Genomic DNA, 25,246 nt, shown 5'->3' on the forward strand with positions numbered 1-25,246 from the left:
TCATAAAATGTTGAACTAGAAGCAACAGCTTCCTCCTTCCTCAAACAGTCACTATTATTCTCTTATTCAGTTTTTACTATTAGCACAATACCAATTAGATCAGCTGTTTACTAAAAGCATATTCCATAAAACAGCTGAAACTCAAAGGCTTGGTTATTAGCAGTGAAGGCAGATAAATAATAAACTAAAATAAGTGGCTGGCCTGCTATTTAAGCTGCTTGACAACTTGGATTAATCCAGCTTTAAACTTCCTTTTGCCATTATACCTAGTTGATTAATAAAACGGTACTAGATAGAATTTTTTTTAAATCTACATCAACCAGTAATTAATTGCTTAATTTCTTCAAAGTAACTTGAAATTTTCGTAATAAGAATAATTACAGCAACCATTTATCAAGTGTCTGCTACATGTCAGATACTTCACATGTATTATTTCCAAACTTCACCACAACCCATCTGGGCAAAGTGTTAATATACCCATTTTACAGAAAACAAAATACACTGAGAGATTTTAAGTGACCGAGAGGACAACACAATCTCATTTCTTCCAATCTCCTTCAGTGTTTCAGTTTACAGTGTGTCAAATGACTTGTCGGTTCAGTCATGCAGCCATTTTAGCTGATTTATTCACTGACTGAACAAGTGTAATTTGCTCATTGTCTAGGATTTGGGGAGATACAGCTTCACAGCTGCAAAAAACATGTTAAGTGTCAGTGAAATAATGGAGCGTGGATTGGCTCAGATCATCTTAAAGATTCTGCTCACAAGGGCCCCAACATCAAACTGGTTTTAATAAACTGACTCGCATTTCCCAGGGCAAGAAGCTGTGGCTACATTCTGTAAGTTTGTTATGTACTACCAAATCTTGTGTGGGTGTGCAAAAATCAAACTGTCATCCCCAAGGTTAAAGAGGTTCCAAAGAAAGAAGCAACATTGTTGAGTTACTGATCTGGTTCCAAGAGCATCACCGAATGTAAATGGGTGGTCATTCTGCAGCTGTACTTACTGTACCCTTTTTTTGATGCTGAGTAGATAGACCAAAGGGTTGCACTTTGTTGAAAATGATATTCCTTGTCTCCATTCCGTAACAGCAGAAGTTTTCACACAAGTCATAGAACGAGAAGTCTCATGTTACCATTCAGGAATGGCATATCTCTTTAAGCTCTTCCCAATGGCTTTTATGGCAATGAAGAAACCAAGGAGCATATTTTTCTTGCCATCTTACATGCTGTTTTTAGTCTTTATCTGGCAGCATGCCTGGAGTGTGAGGGTTGGTCTCCAGATAGATCTTTAAGTCTTTCTCCTTGCCAATTACCATCACTCAAATACCCTCATTATCAGTGGGTATCTTAAACTCCGGTTACACCTCCTTTTTATTCCACTTCCAGAAGCAGAGCTTCTAAAATAGCTGCTTCTATTAATGATGCCATTTAGCTGACCATTTGTCTGTGCCTAAAGATGAAGTTGGAAAGACAACAGTTTCTGGAAGAAAAGGTAAATAATTTAATGATAAGGTTTTATATACAAAAGTGCATTTTCTCTACCTAATATGACATAAAAATTAATGCTCTACAAAGGAGCCAAGGTTTCTAAAAGTAAAATGATGTGCATGTATCAATATTAGATCCTTTATTTTTCTTACAGGATTTTACACCAAGCCTCACAGATAATTGTGGTATCTTTCATCTTGTGTTTTCCTTCATCCCACTCTAACAAACATCCAGTAAGTTTCTCACTCCTGCAATATTTCCTTTTCTATTTTTTTAAATTTATTCATTCATTTATTTATTTATTTTTGTTTATTGGCTGTGTTGGGTCTTCATTGCTGCACATGGGCTTTCTCTAGTTTCGGGGAGCAGGGGCTACTCTTTATTGTGGCGGGGGCTCCTCATTGCTGTGGCTTCTTTTGTTGCAGAGCACGGGCTCTAGGCGCATGGGTTTCAGTAGTTGTGGCACACGGGCTCAATAGTTATGGCTCACGGGCTCTAGAACGCAGGCTCAGTAATTGTGGCGCACAGGCTTAGTTGCTGCACGGAATGTGAGATCTTCCTGGAGCAGGGCTCAAACCCGTGTCCCCTGCATTGGCAGGCGGATTCGTAACCACTGCGCCACCTAGGAAGTCCCTCCTTTTCTATTTCTTAGTCTTTTTAAGACATAAGCAGAGCATAAAAGACTGAAAGGGAATTTAATAAATGTCATATTTATGTTAAATTGTATGACAATACAGTCAGCCCTCCATATCTGCAGTTTCCACATCTCAAAATTCAACCAACTATAGATGGAAAATACTTGGGAAAAAAATTTTCCAGAAAGTTCAAAAAAGCAAAACTTGAATTTGCTGTGCATGGAAACTATTTACATAGCATTTACATTGTATTAGGTATTATAAATAATCTAGAAATGATTTAAAGTATTGGGTTGGCCAAAAATTTCGTTCTTTTTTTTTTCTGTAAGATGGCTCTAGTAGCTTAGTTGCCTTTAACTTCATTCAAAACAATTTTGTTAGATTGTATTGTGACAGCTGTCATAGCGTGCGTTTAAGAAAACATCAAAATTGGTGACTTTTTGTGTAGCCATTTTAATATTAACATTTTTGGCATATTTTGCTGTATTATTTCAAGAAAGGTAAACACAACTGAAATGCACAAAAAGATTTGTGCAGTGTATGGAGAAGGTGCTGTGACTGATCGAACATGTCAAAAGTGGTTTGTGAAGTTTTGTGTTGGAGAATTCCCACTGGACGATGCTCCCCAGTTGGGTAGACCAGTTGAAGTTGATAGTGATCAAATAGAGACATTAATTAAGAATAATCAACGTTATACCACATGGGAGATAGCTCACATACTCAGAGTATCCAAATCAAGCATTGAAAATCATTTGCACCAGCTCGGCTCTATTCATCGCTTTGATGTTTGGGTTCCACATAAGTTAAGCAAAAAAAATCTTCTTGATCGTATTTCTGTGTGCGATTGTCTACTTAAACATAATGAAAATGTTCCGTTTTTTAAAATAAATTGTGACAGGAGATGAAAGGTGGATACTGTACAATAATGTGGAACAGAAAAGATCATGGGGCAAGCAATCTCTTGGCAGTCTCACATAGCGCTTCCAGAAGCTGGCATTTAAGTTGACTCTCGAACTTGGTCCCATCGTGGCTCAAGACATTCCTAACTTAGATAATAGAATGAGCAAAGCCACAGGAGAGGGAAATAGGAAATTTGTGGCCTGATGTGTTGCCCAGTGGGATTCAAGTATCAGCCTGTGGAGGATTTGGCAAGGTGGAATAATTCAAGATCATAGAAGGTCATCTTGGGCTTTATTCTGTCTGCAAATGGGAAATACTGGAGGCTTTAAGTAATACTATCTCCAATAGAGCTCACTTTATTTGCTCAAACTTTAGTCAACTAATTAATGCTCTGCTGAGATGGTATAAGCCATGTGCCAGCTTTCCATCCAGTCACACACATGTGGGCTGGCTGCAGCTTCACAGTCCCAAATGAGTCACTGTGTTTATCTTGAAACATTGGACTTCTAAAGGTAAATCTGAAAGAGGAGGTGAGCCACCTCACCTGCTTCTAGTCTGGAAAGAGAGTCAGGCTAAGGGGGTGTAAGTGGCTGGCAGCCAGGAAAAGATTACAGAAATAGAGGAAGGAGAGGTCTTCTGGAATGCCCATTCTGGGTTGTTCCCACAATAATTTTCATTGCTCTTTCTTTCTCTTCCTCCTACTTCCTCCCATTTTCCCCCTAAGAGAAGGAAAAGATGATCTGTGTCGACCTGAAAACAAGCTAGCCTTTTTTCTCCATTACTGCCCTAAAGAGATACCGTAGCATACAGAAGCCAATTGCACTTCGCTGGATGGCACGCGTGGCACACATGAGGAGTATACCACAGGAAGTTCATTCTGCATGGTAGGAATTGGCCATGGGCTGTATGAATTGAAGTGACGTGTTATGTATTTAGTGGCATGTGGCATTCCATGGCATGGAGCACTCCCCACATCAATGCCAGAATTTCTGGTGCAGTTAGCTTGAATATTTCCCGTCTACTGCATCCCTGTTTCCAATGCCTGATGCCTGAGATAAGGTCCATCATCACCTCTTACATGAAATACTGCAAGAATGACCCAACTGGTGGTGGTGGTGGTGGTGATGAGCAGGTGGGGGCGGGCAGGAGGAAGAGATAGCTAACTTTTATTGAGAGTAGGGCTCGGGGGGGGGTTGCATTGTTTTTAAATTTTATTTTTAAATAATTTCAAACTTCTGGAAAATTTGCAAAAATAATATACAGATCTCCTGTACACCATTTCCCCAGATTCGCCAGTTGTTACAGTTTTGCAACATTTGCTTTAGCATTTTCTCCCTCTCTTCCTCTCCATATTTTTTTCCCTAAACAATTAAGAGTTGGTTGTATACATATATATGTTACTCTACCCATTTACATTTTGGTGTGTATTTCCTTACATAACTATAGTACAGTTACAAAATTGAGAAAGCTTAACATTGGTACTCTTTTTATCTAATCTAAAGACCACATTCCAATTTCATTTATTGTCCCAATAATGTCTTTTATAGTTTTTTTTTTTTCCAGTACAGAATCCAGTCCAGGACAGTGAATCCCAGTTGTCACATCTCTTCAGTCTCCTTTAATATGGAATAGTTCCTTGGCCTTTCTTTTTGAATAACGCAGGCCAGTTATTTTATAAAATTATCCTCAGTATGGGTTTGTGTGATGTGTCAGATGACTACATTTAGGTTGTGCATTTGTGGCTGGATACCAAGAAGTGAGGTCGTGTCTTTTTCCATGGTATTGTGTTGGCGGCCAATCACCTTTTTTGGGTGATGTTAGTTTTGATCACTTGGTGAAAGTGTTGTCTGTTTTCTCCACTGTATTGCTATTTTCCCTGTTGTAATAAATATTTATAGTGAGATACTTCCATATAATATGAACATCCTGTTCATCATTAACTTTCCTCCACAAAATTTAGCGCTTGATGATTCTTGCCTAAATTAATTTTTTTCTAAAATGGTGTTTTTAAAATTTTCATCATCCCTTCTACATTTATTAATTGACATGCTACCATAAAACAAAGCTTTCTTTCCTTATTTATCTATTTATCATTATAGACTCATAGATTCTTATTTTATTCAGTAGAGTATAATCCATTACTTCCTTATTTATTTTTTTCTTTAAGAACTTTTATTGACATACAATTGATGTACAATAAACTGCATATATCCAAAGTGTACAATTTGACTTTTTTTTCTTATTAGTAATGTACATATGGCTGTCCCAATCTCCCAATTCATCCCACCCCAACCTCCCTCTCTTTCCCCACTTGGTGTCCATATGTTTGTTCTCCACTTCTGTGTCTCTATTTCTCCCTTGCAAACTGGTTGATTTGTACCATTTTTCTATATTCCTCATATATGTGTTAATATACGATATTTGTTTTTCTCTTTCTGACTCACTTCACTCTGTATGACAGTCCATCCATGTCTCTACAAATGTCCCAATTTCGTTCCTTTTCACAGCTGAGTAATATTCCATAGTATATATGTACCACATCTTCTTTATCCATTCATCTGTTGATGGACATTTAGGTTGCTTCCATGTCCTGGCTATTGTAAATAGTGCTGCAGTGAACATTGGGGTGCATGTATCTTTCTGAATTATGGTGTTCTCTGGGTATATGCCCAGTACTGGGATTGCTGGGTCATATGGTAACTCTATTTTTAGTTTTTCAAGGCACCTCCATACTGTTATCCATAGTGGCTGTATCAATTTACATTCCCACCAACAGTGCAAGAGAGTTCCCATCACTTCCTTATTTATTTTTGATGCTCAGATTATCCCAGACTTGACCCGTGGAAGCCCTTCAGGCTGACTCCTATGTCTCTTTTGACAGGTCGCCATCATTTTTTATGAGCACTTCCTCACTTTTATGCAAGACACTCCAGTCTCACTTTGTACCTTTCCTGCTCCTGTAAAGCATCATTATAAATAAATAATTTCCTAAAAAACCTACAAGGTAGGTACTATTAATGTTCCCATTATACAGATGAAGACACTAAGACCCAGGGAGGTTAAATAAATACCCCAGGAACGTAGAGCTATTAAATAGTAAAGCCACTAGTGTTGCTGCTTGTAGTCTTGTCTCTCTCCCCAGTCCCCACCCACACACCCCAAATCTACTCTCCACACGTTAACCGAATGATATACCTCAGAGGGAAACACTGATTCTCTTCACCACACAGGAATGCCTTGACACCTGGCATCTACACACTAAATATTTGTTGAAGTGAATGGAATTAAACTGACAGAAAATAATTGAATAAACCTTATCACCACTTTCGGTTTTGTTTTTGTTTTTGTTTGTGATCTGGCCCAGAGAGCATAAAAAGCATTTTCAACATGCAGTAAGAAGAGAAGAGAGTGAGGGTGATGTCAGCTTGTAGGACAGATGTGAAGCTGCCTCTGAGGATATCCACCCCTGTGGCCAATCTTATCCCGCAAGTAACTTCCACTTCTACATCAGAAACTCCCACTTCTACATCAGAAGCTCCATCAGCACAACCTCTCGTTCCACTCTCCTACGTTCCTCTGGCTCTCAGAAACTCTCTCTTTGTTTCTTCCAAGAAACCATCCAACCCCTGTGTCACTGATTTTACTCCCAGTCTAACACCACCTTGTGTCTCCATTTCCTTCTTTATCCAACTTTGACCCAGTGGCTCAATGATTCAAATACTGCCCAACCTCTTTTCTCAACTTCCTAACTGCTTTTTCCCTGCAAACTCTCAGACTTGGGAGAATCCACACATCTCACGCCTTCAGTGAAATTGCTGAGCGCTTCTGGAGAAAATGACACAATGATACAGATGGCTGGCACCACAAATCTCCCTTGGCGAGGGCCAGCAGTCTTTTGACTTAATCCTGATCCGCTTCCTCTCCCCCTCCCCTCAGTGATTCTAAGCTCTCCCTTTGTGTTCTTCCCCCACCTTCCCCTTTCTCCGAGTGCCTCCAGCAGAACCAGCATCATCTTCAGGGCCCCACACCTCTATTTAATCCATATTACACCAGCCTTTACTTCCTTTCCTCGTGTCTCAATGAAGAGGTGACTTTTAACTTTCACCAAACATATTTTATACTCTGGATCCCAGCTCGTACTAAAACTTCCTTCATTAAATTATATCTTCTTTTTCCTATATCCTTAATCTCTCAATTAGTCTGTATATCTTCTCTTTTGCTGCTTTCTTTGCAGCCATTTAAGGAAACTCACTTCTCTCTTATCTTTAAAAGTAAAACATCCCTTGCTCCTGCATCATTCCTTTATCTATTGTCATATCACTTTTATTTTTGCCATGAATAAGATTCTTGAAATTAGTTTATAATTGCATTGCCTCCACTTTCACACCCCCTTTTCACTCCTCAAACCGACTTCAATTTGCCATCTGCCCATACCACTCCACCGAAACTGCCTTCTCCAAGGTCATCCATGACCTCTTAGTTGCTAAATCCAGTGGACACTTTCCAGGCCTTATCTTATTTAACTGCCCCCTCCCTTTCACCTTGTTTTTTGTTCAAAAAAATTTATTAGACATTTGAGGATACTGTAGTGAACCAAACATACCTCACCTTGTCCTTGTGGAATGGCATGGTCCAGCAGGAGAAACAGACATTCAACAAATAATTACATGATTAATTATTAAGTGTAAGTATGATAATGCTACAAAGACAATTTAAGTGGTATTATGAGAATAGAGAATCTAGCCTAATCTAGAGGGGAAATGGTCGAGAAAAACTTCCCTGTGGAAATGGCATTTAAACTGAGAGCTGCAGAATGAATAGCAGCTAGCCTAGTCAGAGATGGGGGATGGTAGAGGAGAGAAGAGCCTTCCCGACTGAGGGTATGGAAAGTGCAAGAGCCCTAAAGTTGGGCAGGAGGCTAGACTGTTAGAGCAACGTAGAGAAGGACAGTGTGACTGGATCAAAGAGAACGAGGGGATTTCACATGGGGCTGGAGATGGGGGTGGGGGCAGGAGTAAAATCAATCATTCTTCGGAGTTTATCTTAGAATGGGGTATTTCCATTGAAGGAGTTTAAATAGGAATAGGATGAGATCAGATTTAACTCCAAAGCCCCCAGCCATCAAGTGCCAAAAATGGCAGCTTGGACTAGAGTGGTGGCAGTGGAGATAGAGGGAAACAAATGGGTTAAAGATGCATTTGGGGGGTATTATTACAAGTCCTTGGGAACTGATTGGATTGAGGGAGATTGGTAGTAAAGAAAAGAGAAATAACAACGATAAAACATAAATTTCTAGCATAAGCAATTAAGTGGATGGTAACACCCTTTACCAAGACAGTGAACACATGAGAAAGTATTTGCTTGGGGGTGAAAATCAGAAATTTGAGGTGCCTCCAGACATGTCAATGGAAGGTCAGATATATAGGTCTAAAGTTCAAGAGCAAGTCTCGGCTGAGGATATAAGTTGGGGGAAGGAGTCAGCAGCAAATGCAGGATAACTAATGCCGAACGTGGAAGATGTGAGCTTGGTCACGGAGACATGGGAGAGTGAGGACAGAAGCCTTGTCTCTACCTCCTTGCCCACGCCCTCTGCCCTGCAGCCACCTGTTCTCTGTTCTTTCTCTCTCTTTTGTTTCTTTGCACATACTATTCCCTCCAGGCATGTCTTTCTCCTCACCTCTTCCTTAGCTCTTATTTCATCCTCAAGATTCAATTCAGGTGCTGACTCCTCTACAACTTTCTCTTATCTTCCCATTGGTTATGTGTTTGCTTCCCATTGGTGAGATGTTGCTTCTGTCTGGCCTTATAATTCCCTATACATCTCTCTAAGATAACATTCATCACACTGTAACATGATGTTTGTCCTTCCACTCGATTGTAAATTTCTTGAGGACAGAACTCTACTTATTTCTCTTTGAGTCCTAGGGCCTACCACAGGGCCAGGCACATAATAGTTTCTCAATGTACACTTGGAAGAAAGAAAAAAAGTTCTGCTAGAAAGAGTGTCCTATGTAAGTCATGCAATCTCTGACTGTTAGAGCCAGAATGAACTTTGGATAATTTCTACTCCAACCTGTTTTATAGGTACAGAAACTGAGGCCTGATCACATATTTAGAATCTAGTTTCTCTGAAAGGGAACCCTCCTATATGGTTGGTGGGAATGTAAATCAGTGCAGCCACTATGGAGAACAGTATGGAGGTTCCTTAAAAAGTTAAAAATAGAGTTACCTTATGATCCAGCAATCCCACTCCTAGGTATATATCTGGAAAAGGTGAAAATGCTAATTTGAAAAGATACATGCACCCCAATATTCACAGCAGCACTATTTACAATAGCCAAGACATGGAAGCAACCTGTGTCTATCGACAGATGAATGGATAAAGAAGACGTGGTATACACACACATACACACATACACACACACACAATGGAATATTACTTGGCCATAAAAAACAACTACAACATTACCATTTGCAGCAACATGGATGGATCTAGAGATTATTATACTGAGTGGAGTAAGTCAGACAGAGAAAGACAAATACTATATATCACATGTGTAGAATCTAAAAAATAATACAAATGAACTTACTTACAAAATAGAAAACAAATGTATAGTTACCAAAGGGGAAAGAGACTAGGGAGGGATAAAGTAGGAGTACTGGATTAACAGATACACAACTACCACATATGACAGTTAAATAACGAGGATTTGCTGTATAGCATAGGTTACTATATTAAATATCTCGTAATAACCTCTAATGGAAAAGAATCAGAAAAAATATACATGTATAAGTCACTTTGCTGTACCTGAAACTAACACAACATTGTAGATTAACTATACTTTCAATTAAAAAAAGAGAGAGACTAAAAATAAACTTCAACTAATATGGAGAAAAGAAAATCTAGTTTCTCTAGCTCCCAGGCTAGTGGGCTTCCCATCACCAAACAACCCAAGAAACTATTTACTCAATAACCTGCATGTAGAATGTATGCAATGTAGGTCTTTTTTAAAGATGGAATGCTAAAAGATAAGCACACAGGTACAAACAGAAAACTGAAGTGACCTAAGAGATACAGAACGAACTGGGAACCTATACTAATATTGAGTTTAGATACATGATTAATAAAACTAAAAGGTGTCTAATTTCATGAGTTGTTCCCTTCCAAGCTAGGAGGGAGGGTAAGGGGTTGAATTGTCTAATAATAATAATAGAGGCTAATAATGATAATAGTCTAATAACAATAATAATGGAGGGTATTAGTCTAATAATAATAATAGAAGCTACAAGTCTAATAATAATAATAGTAATAACAGAGACTAATAATAAATAATAGATGTTTATCGACTCCTCACCATGAATCGAGTACTAGGATAAATCCCTTCATACACCATCTCATTTGATCCCCTCATCATAGCCCTATGAGAAGTTTAGAAGTGTTAGTTTTTGCCTAAGGTCACATAGTTAATTAGTGGCTAAGCCAGCATTTAGATCCCGGCAGTCTTACTGTAAAGGTTTGCTTTAAACCACGGGGCTCTCCTGCCTTTATTAGTTAAAGCTTCCTATCATCTGCACTTGGGTATCTCTGACTGCCAACTTCTCTTTGCTGACCTCTTTTTAAAAAGTTAAAAGGGGAAGGGTTATTCCTCAAAGTTACCCCTAATTGATAGAGAATAAGTGAAATCAACTATTTTTTCTTCCCCAAACACTTGAGTCTGAAAGAAAAATATTTAAGTGGAAAGAAGATAAAATTTGTTCATTCTTGAGCCAGGCTTCATTACATTTTCTTTTTTATAGAAAAAAGAATATATAACTGTGCCATGTCTTCTATTTGTCCATGTTTCTCTCTATTTTTTGGTGTCAGTGCTATCTCGGATTAGAAACTCTAGATGGCAGTGATCAAGTTAAGGTTTGGGCAGTGTCTGGACAATGGTATATATATTGCACAATACATAACAAACTATTTGTAATTATAATAAGGGTAAGTTCTGGAAGAGGTAAACAAGGGTATAAAATTCATCTTCCATATGTTTATTATTCCATTTATATGAGAAGTCCACTAAATTCACTGAACCATATCAGGCCACATCTGTTTGAAAACCTACCAGCTTTTATGAACATTAAATAAAAATGGTTAGATTTAATGACCATTTATCATATTCATGCAAAAATAATGAAATGGAAACGTAGCAAAAAGGAAGCCACACTGATAAAGAAAGGAATTGTAAATGCTAACAAGTTCCATATTTTATTTTTTATATTTTCAAAAATCAAATATCTGCTATTTATGCTCAAGAACTTTTTTTAATTGGAGGGCATTTTCATTTCTGTGTTGTTTTCTTTTGTGTTTAAGTATTAACTAAGTAGCATGAACTCAGAAAATATGCCGAACATATTTATATATAAACTTTACTCACAGGAGTTCGGTTTTTGAACCTCAAGAGAAACTGCTTGGATGAACAATTTTACCACCAGGAGAAACAATGGACTATAACCCTTAAACAGAATGAAGGTAAAGCTGGGGGTGGGGGGAAGGGAGAGACAGACAAGAAGTGAAAAAAAGTTCCCCTTGCTGTATTTTATAGGTGAAGTAAATTCCACTTGGATTAGACCTTCCAAGTTACTATGACAGAGGGAAAAGAGAGGTGGAGAGGAAACTTTGAGTGACATTTCTGACAGCAAGCTACAGAAATAACAATTTGACAGAAAAGGCCATCATACATATAAGATCATCTCAGGCATGAATAGGACTCCCTTAATGTAGAAACGATGGAGCACGTGTAGGATTCAATTTGGGGTGAACAGAGGAGCCAGGTGGGAAGGTTACCTAGAAGCAGGCTACTTGTGCTGAAGTCAAGGAATTCTCATACCAGTTCAAATATCCCTAGTGAACATTTTTGGAGATTTTGAGGCACTGCTCTCAGTTATTCTTATTTATATCTGTTTCTAGCTTGATTGAGCTGACATGTAACCAGTAAGGTTAGGATTTCTATTAATACAAAGTTTGTTTTTGTGCCAGTACTGAGATCTATTTATCCTTCAGGTAGAGGAGAGACCTCAGTCTTGCCTAATCAATACAGACATCACAGATCAACAACAAATCTTCATAGTGACAAACAGAGCAGTCAGTATCTTATTATTTAACAAGAATTCCATCGTTAGTGTGCTGGGAAGAAAAATATTAGTAGAAAAGAATGCACGTAGTATTATAAATACTGCTTTAATATAAAGGGCAGAAGATGGGAGACACCTTATCATACGAAAAATTGGCCTCAAGTGCTTTGGGAGCTTGTCCAGAAACTAGAGCTAGCTAGTTATATAAGTTGGACTGGTCGGTTGCCATCTTTAGACCTCCAGTTCTTTGTTGGAAAGATAAGAGGGGTTGATCAAATTGTTCCAAAAGCCTACCTTTCAGCTCTGAAATCCATGACAAATAAATATTCTATTTTGAATTTTCATTAGGTTAAGGATTTAACAATCAGCTGAAACAGGATGACTAACCCATAACATGTTCCAAAGAAATAAGAAATGACATGTTGAAGAGCATTTAAATTGAACAAAACAGATTTGTGTGTGTGCCACTATTGATATACAAATGCTGAATGTGTTTTACTGTATCTACCGAGTGTGATTGATAGGAGATGCATCAATTTCAAGGTTTGTGAATTTAAGTAAATTGTTGTCACTGGTATCGCTTCTTTAAAAAAATTATATCCTTACAGAGAACAGACAAATTGAGACAGATATACATAAAGCATCAATTTAACACAAATATCCACTTACAATTGTGAAAAAATGTGTATGTATATATGTATGTGTGTGTGTATATATATGGATGTAGTTGGGAATTTTTCAGAAAATTTGAGGAGCATTTTTTAAATTGCTTATGCTTTTTAGAATGCTTAGCATTTCTGTTTTGAAAACAACTTGTCTTCCTTTTCAAAATGTATGTGCTAAGCTGGCTCTGACATCAGAATGAACTATTTTCACAGAGTTGGGTCAGCCCCCACTCAACAATTCTTTTACAGAAAAGAAGCCAGTGGTGAAACGAGAGTTGAGCTAAGTCTCAAGTCCTCAGCTCCTTTTCCAAAGCACTATAAAAGCCTCCAATGTATAGAACCAACAGGAGGAGGAGAGGAGGATACCGTTTGTCTTTTACTGAATTATTCAGTCCTTGTCATCACCCTTTCCCTTTCCACCTTGACCCTTTCTTCCTCCACCTTGCATTTAAATTTTCTCACATTGGGACTAAAACATGAGAAAGTGTTGTGCAGAAAAAGAGAAAACAAGCAAAGAGGTAGAAAAGTTGTTTTTTTTTTAACTCTCTCTTCCACTGCTGTTTTCTTTTCCCCTCTCATGTCTATCTGTATCTAACTTAGAGTGTATTTATTTAAATCCTCTTTCTATCCAGGCTATTTTAGGTTTCCAATATTTTTTCACTGAATAAAGATAGCTTTAAATGTTTTAAATGTATGGCACAAATATTTTACAGATAAATTTGACTTACAAAATAGATGAATATCAAGTGGGAAAAGCACATAGATTTTCTTCACAAAACGTATAGGTGTCTGCTTTGACCTTAAAAGATATTTTTAAAATTTATAATGAAGGCCACTAGAAGTAAGTTCATATTTGGAAAGATTAGCCAAAAAAAAAAAAAAAAAGGAATGGATTTGATGGGAGCCCACTGTGTGTCTAATTTAGAAGTTTCCATTTATGTCATGTCAGATTTGGGGAGACTGAACCCTCACTGAATGCATTGGTTTGACTGTCTTCCAAGCTTGATACCCAGGGTTCATGACTGCAGTTCCTGGCACAGTCATAAATATTCATACCTCTACTAATAATTTGCAAGCCAAATTCATTTGGCTTTTTTCACCCCATCAATCTTATAATTAATAAGGGTGGTGCTCTTATTTCACTTTCCTCCAAAAGAAAAGATAAATAAAATGAAGAGTCTTCCTGTAAATTTAAATAGGAGTGCCTCTCGCTGATTAAAAGCTGATGTTATCATATAACAGTGGAAGGAGAGGCTTCAGCTACTTCTCTCATTGGTGGCTGGAGGGGGCAATGGGAGGGGATGGGGAGTGGCAGATGAGAGCCAAGGAAACATTTCCAGATGTGGCGGCATGAGCCTTGATCTGAAGAGCTTCGCTATCTGTTAAATAAATGCATAGGAGAACTTTGCGATAGTATGCTGAAAATGAGTTGTAAGGTATATATTTACAAATTGCACTCATCTATTGTTTAGATAGATGAACGTTAAATATAGCATGCTAATATCCAGAGACTTCGATTCTAAACACTCTGCAGGTTCTGCCTGAGGTTTAGAAATTTAGAAATATTTTAGAAAGTTGTTAAAATTTAGTTATCATAGTGTCTTTAAAGTAACTGCCTTTAAATTAGCCTGATAGCTGTGTTTCTAAATCTAATTGTAAAGACTTGGTCTCCACAGAAACATTAAAGGAGGCATACATCACAAAATGACTTTACAAATAAATCATGGTACACAGGACATGGTGTAAAATGTCCGCTCCCACTGGATTTTCGAAGGTCATTTATAGCAAAGCAGGAAAATCAAATTGAACATAATTTAGAAATAAAATTTTGATAATTGAGCTAAGTAACCTGAACTTGTCAATCACCTATGACCTTATTCTATTTACACTTTCACGTGAACATTCAAAAGTCCTAAGGCTGATGGATATGCATCAAGTAGAAAGAACTGCCCTGGCTCTGGGGTGGTGATGGTGGGGGAGGGGGGGGTGTAACATCACCCCTCGTGCAGATTATTTATTCTATATTAGAATTAAGAGACCTGGATAAATGAGCGCGCAGAAAAAGCCTAACTTTGTAGTCAGGCATTTGCTTCTACCTCTCCTTAAGGGGAACTTACTTCAAAGGTGCAATACTGTGTTATTTTTGTGTCCTGGTTAGTTTATCTTAGGAGCTTGCATTTCCTTGTTGAGACACTTCTCCCCTTTTATTTATGTGAAGGTGATGTAAAGGGACATGAGGCCCTCTTAATGTTCTTTATTCTTAAAGCTTATATTTAAGTGTCTTGTGCCATAAAAGCATGTCAGGACAGTCCTTTAAAAATGTCTAAGCACAGGTCACACCTTAAGTTTTACACCTTAATTCTATGTGAATACAATCACGTGTTTCATGTACTGCAGATTTTTTTTTTTTTTTTTTTGCCTTTTTCTACTGACATTTAAAATTGGGGCGTAAATGAGAGAAAAGCAAACCTAAGTCTTTAATGAGGCTTCCTTATGTTTCCCCAGACCTAATCTGTCAGTTGCTTCGGGGGAGACACTGGACTACAAGAGCCCACAGACTCTGGACAAGTGACACAGGCTGGGAGTCCAAGACAGCTTTGTGAGGAGTTCTCAGTGTGTTTGGGTGTTGTGAGTCTTACTCTGGCCAGGTTTCTTCCTGGGGAGTCTGGGGGTAATGGGCTCTCTGCCAAGCCCTTCTCAACCTTGTTTGGCTGAGGGGGAATCTTGGAAAACTCACTGTTGGATGATAGAGTCTCTCTCCTCTCTTCTCCCAGTGACTGTCCCAAAGCACAGTTAGACCCACTAAAGCCTGTGGGGACCTTCTGGGTCTTTGCTGTAGCTCTCCTAGGTCATCAAAACAACACAACACAGCCGTTTTCCTACAGGGGAGCTGTTGAAGAATGACAGAGAGATCTGGGGATGACACAGGGACTTCATCCATGAGGACTGAGGGTGGGGTTGGGGGCTCTGACAGTCACCCTTTCTCTGGTTCCAAATCTGCTCCTGGAGCTAGAGGCGGGCCTTCCATCCGGGTACCACTCGAAAGTCACCCCTCGGCCTTGATGCCTCCATCCCAGCACAGGCTGCTGGAGTGGGCTGGTGCTGGAGCCGGCTGGGACTGAGCACTGCCTAGCAACCTTCTCTATCTTTTTAAAGGGTGCTGAAGGCTGAGCACTTAAGAAGTCGGGGCACCTGCTCTTCTGGTCCCAGACTCTCTCACTCACCTGTGTGGGACCCTTGGCAGTCACGCCTCAGCAGCTAGGAGGTGCCCACCCTGCTCTGCTTCGCCAAGTCCTGGGAGCAGTTGGGACCTGAGGGCTGGATCTCTTCCTAATAACTCCCTTCCCAGCAGCCAAGGGAGAGTCTGAGGAAAGAGGAAGGTGAAAAACACCCCTCATCACCCAGCCCCCAGGCTATGGGTGGGTGTCCTCCACGAGGCCCGGAGCAGTGCAGAGCCTCGTTCCCCAGGACACTCCAAGCTCTTTAGGGTCACCAACTGTGCTCTTTCTCAGCCAGAGGGACCTGAGGGGTCTTGCAAATGTTTTTGTTTTGATGTTTTTTCCTCTCCCTTTTTTGAAGACCGCCTGTGGAGGCGAGAGAATAGGATAGGATTGGGTCAGAGAAGAGGAGATAGTAATTCCCGAGCTTTGTGGCTGCTTCTGTGCATGTGTGCCTAGGTCACATGTGTGTGTAACAGAGAGAAGGAGGGAGAAGAGTGAGAGACGGAGAGGGAAAGAGGGTGGGGGGAAGGGAGAAGGGGGATGGGAAGGTGAGAGAGGGAAAGAGAAAGTGACAAGGCTAAAGATCTGTAGACCAAGGGAGTGTGTGGAGATGCACCAGACCCAGCTCCTAACCTGGCATCAACTCACAGGCTGGAAGAGACACCTATAGCTAGGGGTTCATTTACCCCTTTTTGTTCGTCTGTCTCAAGAACTTTGTTCCCCAGGATGCGAAAAGAGAGGCTAGTGGAAAAGCGGGGCTGGAGTCGTGGTGCACAGGGGTTCAGCCAGGAGCTCCACTGTGCCTGGCCCCGCTGCCCAGGGCTCACCCTGCTGGCCTGCAAGGCCTGCCCCGCCTTCAAATCCTTCATCCAGGCGAGTACACCAGCCTTTTCTGCCACTGATTCAGCTTGTTTGCCGTAAAAATGGAAATTATGAGTTACATTGATTATTTTTATTTTTTGAAGTCATGCTTGCCTGAGATTGTGTTTACCGGGCAAAGTGGAGAGCTAAGAAGAGTTTGAATAATTTCAAATTAAAACTACCATGAATAACAATTTGTTAGAGCGATGATGAGGCTCCTTTTGGGCACTGACCTGGATTGGCTCTGTATTTGGATAGAAATAATCCTGCCAACATATTACTGTGTGTGTGTACACGGCATCACCAATATCTTAAACTTCCCAATACTATTGGATTTCAAAAACTGAATGGTTGACACAGACCAAGAGCCTACTTCAGTGTGAGTGTGTTTTGGAGAAATACTTTGGACCTAATAGAGCTGCCGGAAATACACAAAGGTACACGAAATAGAGAAGGAGAAAAGGACATTCACATTAACTCTCAGAGAGATGAGGAGAAAGGGGAAGAGAGAGCTACAAGAGAAAAGAAGGAGAAATGGAGAGGGGAGGAGGGAGGGGAAGATAGAGGAGGGGGAGGAAGACTGGGGGCGGGGTGGATAAAGACAGAGACAGAGATTTTCACACGTGCAGACCAAGGGCTGTGAAGCCCTCCACCCGACCCCCAAACCCAAGAACGTCTCACAAAACAGGTTCGGCTCGTATTTCAGGCGGTCTTCTTGCCCTGCGTCCGTGCTCCCCGGGGCCCTAATTCACTCCTGCCCTCTCCACACAATGACATTCGAACCTGGGGAAATAATTGCATTAGAGCAGATTACTTATAACCGATAGTTATCCGTCTTTTTCTGTTCGACAGAAGTCTATTAAACTCAGCACAGCCATTACCAGCTGAGCTCTAGAGCGCGCCTTCATTAAGAAAATTAAAATCATACTTTTGAATCTAAGCAAAGCCTGCTTAGGTCTCCAGAGCCCGCGTCAAACCCCCGACGTTTCCGTAAACCCGATTTTCCCGCGAATCCATCTCTGCTTTTTGGATACCGTAGGTCAGGGTGAAAAGATTGAGTGTGATGACAATTACCCGAAGATAGGGATGTCTGAGCCCCAGAAGTACCATCTTTCTTCCCATCCCCTGCCCCTTCCCCACACCATCTTTCCTCCTTGGATCTTTGCTCAGGCGCTTTCCAGTTAACGGCACCACACCTGTGCAGGTGTGGCCCAGGACTGGGGAGCTGGTGGGGTGGAAGAGGCGGGGGTGGGAGACAGGGGAAGGTGTGGTATCGTGGGCCCTGAAGCCGCCTGGGTGAACATCCGCAGCTGACGTCTGCGGCCAGAAGCCCGCTGCAAGCACACGTGTCTGTCTCTCTGTCTGTCTGTCTCTCTCACACACACACCCTAGCGCACAAGGGGGACACTGTCCCCCTCCATTGCATTTCACACTTGCTCCGGGACCAAAGTGGCCTAAGAGCCTTTTGTCCACCGGGGCACGGGAGCCTGGCCCCGGACAGGGAACCTCCTTCCCTTTGGCCGGGTCTTCGGCCTCTGGGGGCCTGGTTGGGTTTCCTCCTTGGTTTAACAGGAGCCTCGGCTCTCGGTACCCTTTAAAGATTGGGGGCGCAATCGGCCCAGCTCCTCGCCAGTGCTGCGTCCCAGAGAGGGGAGGAGGGAACAGGTGGGGAGCGCGGCGGGGGCGGGGGATGGGGGCGACACTCCCTCCCCTCCCGGTGGCTTCAGGGTAACGGCTCCCAGTGTTCCAGCAGAGGTGGGATGTCCAACTCCACTTTCAACTGGAAACATCACCCGGCAGGAGAGCTGTGTGCTCGGTTCGAAGGGGACGCGTTTGCATTGATTTTCTGTGGCATCTGGAAATTTTCAGGGTTTGAAGAATAATTTTTAGCATGGTTTATTTTTTTGTTAGCCACCGCCCTTCGTTTCGGCATTTTGCTTCGTAAAATGTTAATTACTCTATTTCTCTGAGAAGTCTGCCCAACTCAGGGCTCTAAAGGAAAACACAACGGCTTTGGCATTTCCCCCCCTCCCCCCGGGGTGTCCTTTCCTAGGGCTCTAAGAGCAGAAATGCAGCGCTTCCATTTTTGTCAGAATGCCCCGTAATAGAGTTCTCACCCCTCTTTATGTCTAATGAGGGCTTTGAGGTTTATTAGGGGAAAATAGCACACACCCCCTCAGCACTCAAATACAGGATTAGGTGGAGCTTGCTTGAAAGTGTGTAATATTGTTGTTCCTTGGCAAGTGTCTAATTCTCTTTCCCATAACTTCTATTTGACACAAAATCTTACAAAATTCAAGTGATGAAAGTCAGCGAATATATGTGGACAAGCGAACATCCTTTTATATCGCCACAGCTTTCAACCTGCTAAACTGGTGGATATTAAAAACATTTTTTTTTCCAGGGAAAAAGAAAATAAAACAAGTGCACCTTCACTGTTAGTGTTTTCTTCTCATCAAATGTAGACACATCATTAGATTTATTTTTCCTTTGTAGCAAACGATGAGGAAATCAGAAATGAACAGCAGCCTTTTAACAGCAGCAAGACTTTTGAGATGGTTTTCTTTGCTTCTGTTTTCCCTTCTTTGCCCTTCAAGCAAAACAAAAAACAAAGATAAAAAGGAACAAACACCATTCCTACTGGAGAGTTTATTTTGTTGCCACAATAAAGGGGTGGAGACAGTTAATAGCTATTTGAGATGATAATGCTTAGTGATCCCATTCATTTAATCATAATCTTCAAGTGGTTTAAGATTAATGGCAGGAGGTGTTTTGGGGCTCTTCCTAAGGACCTTTGTATTAATTTACTTAGAACATTGACCAGACTGTCATTGTCTCCAAATTTCATTAAGTAGAACTGAGACAAATACAATGAGATTTTCATATTTTCTTCCTTTGTGAGACTATCTACTGCAATTATTTTTATTTGGATTCAGCTGCAATGGGGGTCACTTGCTTTTTTTTTTCTATTTAGATAGATGATAGATAGATGATAGATAAAATGTGTTACATATCCACATACATATTTGAATGAACCAATACTGTTTACAGATAACTTCCCTTTCACTTCTGAGCTTAATGAAGACCTTTCAAAAAGTCAACTCCAGTGGCAGCAGGCAGGTTCTGCTTAACCCAGACCAGGATTTATGTTTAAAGTAAGTTTGAACGCACTGAACTTCTTCAAAACAGACAAAATAATAATAATGAGAACAACTGGGAGTATAAGTATTTAACTTTACCTCAGTTGTCACAATAGCCCCAGCAATTCTTCAGACACAACCGGACGGAGGCATCACTCCACTGGCATCACACGAGGCTGCCTCCGCCTTGCCCTAGGAGCGCTCGTCCCCTGAAGTCCCCGGGTCCCCGTCCCGGAGCGTCCCCAAGGAGGAGGGCTGGAGAAGGCGGGGCGCGGGGGGCGGGGGGGGGGGGCTGGGGTTCTAGGGAGAATGGAGGCAACAGAAAGTATTTTTAAACTCTTAAGGTCCCGATCCTCTGGCAAGAAATGAACATCAAGAGACCCACCTTTCCCCCGCCGTCCTCCCTGCCCGCTGTTCCTTCCGGGGCGCCTCATTTCTCAGAGCTGTTTTCACAGAATCCCACAGTCCAGGACCTTCAAAAAGCAACCCCCCCAAACTCCCTACACACTGGAGTCGTTCCGCACTGCAGATTTACGCTCTTTCTGTGGGGTCTGGCTGTGGGCAGAAGACTTTCCGCGCCAGAGCTGCTCGGCCAGCGCCCTTCGCGGGAGAGGAGGCTGGTGGCGGTGGCGGGTCGGCCTGCCCGAGGTTGTCCCGGCTCCCGCTACCTGCGCGCCCTCGCCTTACTGTGGTTGGAATCCCGGGAAGATGCACTGGGACGCCAAGGAAGCGCCTCTCTGCACCGAAAAGGTTGAAAAATAACCCCAACACTCTCACAGAGTACCAGTCCCACACCTTGCACTGGCGTGAAGCACCCGGGGAAGATCAAGTGTCAAAGACAGTGGCGGTTTATTTTGGTGCATTTCAGCTCCCCTTTCCGTTTCCAGCAAAATTGAGAACACGGACGGAGAAAGAACAGGGACCTTCGGCGGGGCAAAGACCTGTGTGTGTGTGTGTGTGTGTGTGTGTGTGTGTGTGTGTGTGTGTGTGTGTGTGTGTGTGTGTGTGTGTAGGTAGGCAGGTACGGTAACAACTTTCAAGCACATTCTCTTTTTAAAAACAAAAACAAAACACGGACAGGGGCCGATATTTCTTTGCAGCGCAGGAAAGGGTCATTCAAGACAAGGAACTCTGAATTTCGAAGCGATTCCTCGGGACTTTACTGAAATCGTGAGAGTTCCCCGGGACTTTAATTTTGCAAGGCTGTAAAATGTTCTGCATTGGCCTCTTTCCCCATCAGATATCCATTTTTAAAAAACTTCTACAGCATCTATTAAAAACATTTCCTTGGTCTAGAAATCTACAGCTCGGAAGAAACAAACAAGCCAAGCAAAACCCCAGAGAATAAAGAGAGTTACTAAAAGAAAATGTGTCCCTTTCTCAGTCATTTGATAGTTTATTCCCCGGAGGCCAAGTGAAGGTGGGGGTTCGTATATTATTTTAGTTTTCGTATATTATTTTTATCATTTATTCACTTAAATGTTCAGCCTTGAGACACTATTCCCCCACCGCGCGGGGTTCTTTTGTGGAACCGAGGTGAGGGCGGTGGAACGACTCAGTCGAACGGGGCGGAGTGGGGTGCGGGGGGCGCAGAAAAGCACGACTTGCTTCGCGGGGAGCTGACCCGCAGCCGTCTAGTCCGCTGGCCAGCAGGGGGCGCTCTTATGTTATCTCTGGACCAGACAGCCGAGCCGCTCGGAGCTGCAAGACAGGCTTTGCAGTTTTACGCAGCTGCAAAAAGAAGGGGAGGGGGGGAGTGTAGCTCCTAAACCCTCAGCAGCTTTTCCACTTGGGTTATTTACCCTCTGTTCGGCAAGATACCTACGTCTCACTTTACCTACCCCACCCCGCTTATAGTGCATCCCCCTCCCCATCAACCTCTTTTCGTCTGCATCTATGAAGCACATATATAATCTCTCTTCCTAGCCTTGAAATATACATTAATGCAACTTATTAAATGCGACGACGAATAGTCAACATTTTTTTCGCCTGTTAGTTCCGCTGATCCCAGCAGGATTTATTTGCAGATCTCACATCCCGGAGCCATAATGCGTGATTTTTTCCCCTTAAATACAATTGGTCAAATGTTGACAACCTTTAAGCCAATCTAACACTCAAGATTAGTGATGGGAAACTAATGAGAATATATCAGATCGCCCGGCCTGAGGGCTGCCAATTAAATCTTTGCTGATTGAAAAATAAAAGCGGACTTGGGGTGTGAGCCCAGCTCAACTTCAACTATTAATTTAACATGTTGCCGGGGTCCGTGCCTTCTCTCCTCTAAACTGCTTCCCGTAATAGACCTTCCTCCTCTCTCATCCCTCAACCTAAAAGCCAAATGTTATTTCTCCGAATATTTCAAGAGGTCCAAATCAGGATGATCATTTCTTACACGGTAAATATTAGGCCTTTAAGCAATATGATTTAACTAATTAGAAAATTTACATCATTAAGTCTCAGGGAGAGAAAAAAAAAGAAACAAATCTGTCAGTCATTTTAAAGGAGACAGGCACTATTGAAGTGTGAAGAAATCGGCTCTAATTCAAAAAGGCAATCGGGCAGAAAAAGCCCTCAACATTACCCTGCTAGTTATTAATCAGAAAGGGCTCTCTCTCCTCCCCACTCCCCCTCCTCTCTTACCACTGAGTTTAAGTTCGTTTTTTTGCCAGTGGCCCATGTTATATTAATATTGAGGTTTTGTCTGTTAAAGGATTGAAATCTGAAAATGTTTCAGTATGAAGAAACCCCCAAAGGAAAAAATATTCACAGAGTCACCTTTCTTCCAGACAAGTAAACCTGTTGTGATAAACAATCCTCGCCCCCTCTTTATTTTTTTTTTCATTCTTTCAGTTTTTTTCTTCCCATTAAGTTCCTATTTTGAAACCTGCTTGGTGAGAACTAGATAAAGTCTTTGTGTTCTGCTCCCCTCCCCCTCCTTTCTTGCACCCCTCCTTCCGCCAAAGTGAGAAACTTAGACTGAAAGCAGAAAAGTACAAATACATTAACAAAGCCCCACTCACTTGATAAAAAGGCCACGGTCTAGGCTTACATGTCAGGAATCTAAGGGAAGGGGAATCAATCTGGTGGGTCTCCGGGACAAAAGATGATGAACTAGAATTTCCCCCCACCTATGTATAATAATTGCTAGACTATGTGATTAAAGGGGAAAAGAAAGGCAGGCAGGTGAGAATTATTTTCAAGTGCATGGTGGTGGTGTGTGGCTTTTTTCTCTATCCCCCCCCCCCCCCATTCTCCATTCAGGCTTAAAACAGCAGCCTCATTATAGCTAGGTGCCCCTTCCCACCATACTCTTACTTAAGCCCTTGGTGGCACCACACACATAGCCCTTTCCCTGGTCTTCTCATTCCCAGCAAATTAACTGAAGAGGGAACTGCAGAGGAACTTTGTGAGCCATTTCACTTGGAAATTCAGGCCCTTCCTGGCATCTCTGAGGACTTGTTCTTAGACATTGGGTTAAGAAAAAAAATTAATAGCAAGCCTTAGGTATTCAATTTCCCTTAATTATTATTTCTTTGTAAATTACAAAGAGGTCCCAAAGGCTCATTTTTCTGCTTTGCTCTATTCTTCTTTTATTAGGTCCCATTCTAGCCTCTTTTTCTTATCCTCCTCTCGGCCTTACAGTCTGAAAGTTTCACAACCTTGCTTTTCCCACCAAGTCCCTGGGCCTGGAAATCTCAAGTCTTTGGGCTTCTGCCGGCCTGGAGCAGCTCTCCAGTGTTAGTTCAATGCCATTCTTCACCTTACCAGGTTTCAGCTTTGCAGGAGAGAGCAGTAGCAGACCTGAGCTATTAACACACCACAGTTAATTCTCTGCGGGAACTTTTACTAGGTGGGACGTGTGGAAGGAGAAAACATCTGTAAACAGTGAGCACTCTTGAGGGTGGGAAGTGAGTTCTGACATAAGAGGCCAGAACACATATAAAATAGAACAGAATTTGTGAAAGAATCTGGAGTTAAATTTTGGTGAAATAGGGAAAGGAAAGAGAAGGGGGGAGGGGGCATTGGGAAGAGTCTAGAATGCTCCCCAAATTTAGCTTTCTTTCTAACCATCACGGGGCAGATGGGAGTCGAAAGTGCTCCTCTTTGAGAGAGATTAGAGTAAAATGAACACTTCTGTCACTTTCAGGAGGTGGGACACAGAGAGGTGAAAATATACAAGACAATGGCTTCTGGCACTGGAGGGCTCCCCTGGCGGTCTCCCCACTCTTTGCCCCGTCCCTCTCGGAACCCTCCTTACCTTTGTTGCTTGGATTTGATCTGACACACTGGATGTTCCTGGGCCAGGTTCTTTGAGAGGAAAAAGACCACGAGAATCAACCGGTCTCCTCCTGTATCTACTCCGAAGCCAAGAAGCATTATAATAAAATTTACAGCGCCTTTAACAACTCGAAAGTAAAGCATTAAAATTCTCTTTAATTGAGAAAATATTGATTTTTAAGTCTAGAAAAAGCGAAATCGTAATTTAGCTGCAAACTTTCAGGCGAGAATATAGCGTATTATGTCGCCGTATTATGGATCCACCCTTTACACCCATGCAACATCACATCTTTAATTGCGCTACTTTATGAAGTGATAAAGACAAAAGATAACCCGACTTAGGCAAACGCTTAAGAAAAAAAAAAAAAAGAGGACCTCGAGTAATTTCCTTTTTCAGTTATTTATAAAAGAATCGTCTCCCCTTTTTTTTTTTTTTGAAGCAGAAAAAAAAAATGCCCAAAGGGGAAGAAAGAAATAAAAAGAACGGAAAACCACAGACCAGTCTAAAAGCAACTCACATTAGCAAATCCGTTGATATTCTTTACCAATGGAAGAATGAAGCCAACACATTTAGAGACAAATGCATTCACGGACAAAATTGCATCCTCCTTTAAACGAAACAAACCTGGGTCTTTTTTCTTACTTTACTCCCGCGTCCTGTTTTGGGGAAGGGGGGTGGGGGTGGGGGGGGCAGAATCCATTGGTGGATAGGGAAGGGAAAGAAAATCAGGCTTTCTATGTTATTTCTGTATCGGTTTTTGGTATTATAGAGGAGTAAAGAAGTTTTTGTGTGGTGGTTTTTCATTGATCAGTCACTCTGAGCTAATGTAATTATCCTCATCAATAGGAGGCTGCAGAGAGAATCATTATGTGGGTGACATTGATAAATGATCGCCCAGGAACGGCCCTCTCGCGGGCAACCCCCACATCTGACCCTCCCAC

The 25,246-nt window shown here is 41.6% G+C and overlaps 1 long non-coding RNA gene across 1 annotated transcript; it reads left to right on the top strand.

Moving 5' to 3' along the window:
• The first annotated feature begins 1,458 nt into the window (after positions 1-1,458).
• On the top strand, positions 1,459-11,522 carry LOC130846511 (uncharacterized). The gene is made up of 4 exons (XR_009051574.1): positions 1,459-1,494; positions 1,645-1,723; positions 3,750-3,909; positions 11,445-11,522. It is a non-coding gene; the product is annotated as an uncharacterized LOC130846511 (long non-coding RNA).
• The last annotated feature ends 13,724 nt before the right edge of the window (positions 11,523-25,246 follow it).

The sequence above is a fragment of the Hippopotamus amphibius genome, chromosome 2 (genome assembly GCF_030028045.1).
Source record: "Hippopotamus amphibius kiboko isolate mHipAmp2 chromosome 2, mHipAmp2.hap2, whole genome shotgun sequence".
NCBI classification, from domain to species: domain Eukaryota; kingdom Metazoa; phylum Chordata; class Mammalia; order Artiodactyla; family Hippopotamidae; genus Hippopotamus; species Hippopotamus amphibius.